The sequence below is a fragment of the Octopus bimaculoides genome, chromosome 7, assembly GCF_001194135.2.
Source record: "Octopus bimaculoides isolate UCB-OBI-ISO-001 chromosome 7, ASM119413v2, whole genome shotgun sequence".
In the NCBI taxonomy this organism is placed as follows: Eukaryota; Metazoa; Mollusca; class Cephalopoda; order Octopoda; family Octopodidae; genus Octopus; species Octopus bimaculoides.
Genome location: NC_068987.1, coordinates 46,609,023 through 46,613,308, shown reverse-complemented (window position 1 = coordinate 46,613,308; position 4,286 = coordinate 46,609,023).

Below are 4,286 nucleotides of genomic sequence, written 5' to 3'. Positions count from 1 at the left end.
TATATATATATATATATATATATATATATATATATATATATATATGAATGTGTGCGTGTGTGTGTATGCTGCCAATAATGTTGTCACCAACAATAATACATTCAGTGACTAAACATTGTAGCAACGAAAATAATAATTTTGGCATAAGGCCAGCAAATTTAGGGAAGGGAGGTTTTGATTATTACATTGCCTCTAGTACTTAACTTATCAATCTCAAAAGGATGAATAGGCAGAGTTCTCCTCAGTGGGATTACACGAATAGTGTAATGAAAATGTCTTCAAGCATTTTGTTCGAAGTACTAACGTCTCAGTTTGCTTTTTATTTTGGTCCCCATACTTTTGCATCTTCTAAATCAATATGTATTTATTTTCTGCATTGATTATTAGCAGAAATCATTTGAGATGTTATATTGGAGGAAGCCCTAGAAAATGGCATCTGAACTGTTAGAGTTAATTAATACAATATTGTTTTGTAAATTGCATCCCAGTAATGCATATTGTTTGTTTTCTGCTGCAACATGATCATTACACGAAGAAAATAGGAAATAAAACTGATAATGAAAACACCATTAAATTTTCCAACTAAAGCTTCATAAATATTCTATGTATGTATGTATGTATGTATGTATGTATGTATGTATGTATGTATGTATGCATGTATGTATGTATGTATGTATGTATGTATCTATCTATCTATCTATCTATCTATCTACCTACCTACTTATTTATCTATCAAATTGAGAGTCGGAACAGGTAAAATGTAAGCTACACATGTTTCTTAACTAACTGTCACTTATTACGTAAGTTTTACGCAATGAACTCTTCTCAGCGTAGATAATCATCAGGCTGTGATTACCTTAATTAAGTTTACACGCCACACGGAATTCCTAAGTCGACCACAACAAAATAGTGAGTTCAACTGAATAGCAAAGTCAAGAGCAGAAAATATAAAAAAGATAAAAAACAACAACAAATGACTGTCAAAACCTGGTAATCAATTCATGCTATACTCAGACCCTTAATTCTTAGTTATAACTTTATCGTTCACTAATCAATAATTGTTGCCTTTGCAGCAAGCTTTCCGTTCATTTAGAAGCCAGTTATGTCTTACCCGTCTTTTTTTCCAGGTAACAATTTATCATCTGCGAGATTATTGCAGTTGAGGTTTTGTATGCTGCGTTTAACTGTTGTCATTTCTGTTTCTTTTGATTTCAGCAATGCAGTGGTGTTTCTAACTCTTTCAGTGAAAGAGTAAACATCTTTGTCAACTCTCCGTACTGCCCTTCTTTGACAAAATACAGGAAGTCAAAAAACAAGAAACTGTGATAGATGCAAAAGACTGAAAAAATTATCTTAAGTCTTTCAACTTGCCGTGTGTCATGAATTGCTGTATAATGAAAAACTGAGATTTTTTCAAGATCTTATCTCTAGTATGCATGAGGCACAGTCCAAGGAATTCAAATATCAATTATCTAACAAAACACAGTAAGTTAACATACTGCGATTTGTCAGAGAATGGTACGGCAGTTTCCTTGTGAAAGTTAGAAATATTCTTACTTAATTTTTATTTCTCTGTATTATTTAGGTCTGCTTCTTCTTGTGTTCGTTTCTACCTTCCACGAGTCCTGCATTTGATATTTTCAACGATCTAACCCATGACAATCAATTCGCTCTCAACAAACCTTAAAATTCCTTTACTTCTTTTGTTGTTGATTCTATCAAGAAATTTTTACCAACTTCATGCTAAAAGATATTTAGGTTTCAAGTCGAACCGTTTCGACTATTCAAAGAATCGGTGTCACAGCGTCATATTATTTACCATTTATCGAGAATCAATTATTTTAAGCGTTTATTGATGTTGCTTACTTCATTTCTTTTCCTTATGTTGTATTCTCTAATATTTGTTTCCTTTTCTCTTTTTAATAAAAATGTACTTCTCTTATTCGTATCATCAAGTATTGAGAGATATTTTCTTTCATATTCTATCTTTATTTCTGCATGTTTGCTTCCCAGTATTTTTATATACGTCTTGGATTATCTATGTCCGTACAAGTAGCTTGGTCTGAGGGAGTATCCACTTTCCTTCGTGGCTACAATATCTGAAGCAGACATTATTTATCATAAAATCTGCTTCAAGTGCATTCCTCAAAAAACTATTATTGATATTTACATCTGCTTTCCTTAACCCTGCCAAGGCCAGGTTTGCGTCTTCTAAAAATTCTTACTATTGTCACATGTCTTTTTTCATCCTTCAAAAATTCTACCAGTGCTCAATGGGAAGATCATCCATAGAGTTTAATTCAATTATTTCTAACTTATTCTTATATTCAAAATGTCCATCCTTAGATGGGTTATTCCTAAATATTTTACCATATCCGCCTTTTTATTCATGTATGTTATGTATTGAGTTACTTCTCTTTAATTCTACGATTACTTGTTACTTGTTGTTTTACTTAACCAATCATATTTTAGTGTAACCCGGTCCAGCAATGACCACACGTAAGTCTCCTCTTGTTTTATCTAGTTATTTATGTCGTTATAATTCAACATAATATATTCTTTTGCGTTGTTCAGTTCAGCTTTTAATCGGTCATCAATCTGCAGGAATTCAAAATTTTGGTTATCTTATATTTTGGATACTATTTTGTTTCGGGTTATCTTCATCATTTGAACTCAGAATAACTATATATTTAAAGAACTTTTAATAATTACCTGCTTGTTTTCTCGTTGTTTGCATTTTTGTTATTTGTTATTTTTTTGTTCGTTGTTTACTGTTTAACCCTATATCAGCCCTTATCGAGCAAACCTGTATCCAAAGGTAGTCCAACCGTGACTATCTCATAATTTTTTCAGGTATAGGGTATAACAGAAGCAGGCATTGATGAGTAGCTAAGAAGTTTGTTACTCAATCATGAGATTATGGTTTCGATTCCACCCCATGGCAACTAGCCCAAGTAATATTTTACTATTGAATTGAGTCAACCCAAGCCTTGTGACTGAAATCAGGTAGACAGAAACTCTGTGAAAGACCTTCGGGTTGATTGTACCTGTAACTAAAAGGTCCATCCCTTTCACGTGTTGTGTCGCGCAGATTCTGCTTGGGAATTACGCTGAGGGCGCTGCTCGTGTCTTTGAACTACTCAGCTAGTTAACATATGTTAATTTCACGAATCGAGAGTTTAGTTCATCGTAACAATGATAGTTCATCGTCAAAACCGATGGAGGACCCATCATCTAGGCCTACATTATATCATTCCTACTTTGCATCTTCGTTATTCTTTCTTTTAAGTCTTCTATTTCCGAGCATGAGATATTCTCGAAATATTATCGAAACCAAAGAGTTCCGAGAATAATTTCTTCTGAAATTAGTAAGATTTAGAGAGCCATGGATATTGTGGCTTTGTTCCAACGAAAAATCATTAATCATCTCAGGTGTTGCAGAATCGTTTGATATCATATGCAAGGTAATACACACACACACACACACACACACACACACACACACACACACACACACACACACACACACACACACACAAACACACACACATACACACACTCACACATCCATACATACATACGCACAAACATATTCACAGATACACAACGTAAAGATATACATACATTCATACACATACACACATACATGCATACATACATATCTTTATGTATATTTACACTCACAGAGAGAAGGAAAGAGAGAGAGAGAGAGAGAGAGAGAGAAAGAGAGAGAGGGAGAGCTATAGATATATTGATATCTATATATTAATAATACATATTAATACTACATGGACTTTAATATTAATATATAATATACTGCTTCTAACAGAAGATATTACATGGAATAATAACTTGCACTGTCGCCGAGATATTCCTGTGTTGTTGTTGTTGTTTGCGATGTCTTCATGTTTACAACTGCATTTATTCGTTTCAGTAGAGTCAAGGACTTCTGCCTAGCACCATATTTGCTGGTAGGAAAATTAAGTACATTGATGATTGACAGAAACACCATTAGCGTTTTGAGTGGAAATCTTAGATAGATAGATAGATAGATTGATAGATAGATAAATAAATAGATAGGTAAACAGATAGATTGACGGATAAATAGATATATCACTAGCTTGCTAGATAAATGGATAAAAACATCGATAAATAGATTGGTAAATAGATAGATAGATAGATAGACAGATAGATTGATAGATAGATACATACATACATAGATAGGTAGATGAATAGCTATATATATATATATATATATTTATATATATATATATATATATATATAT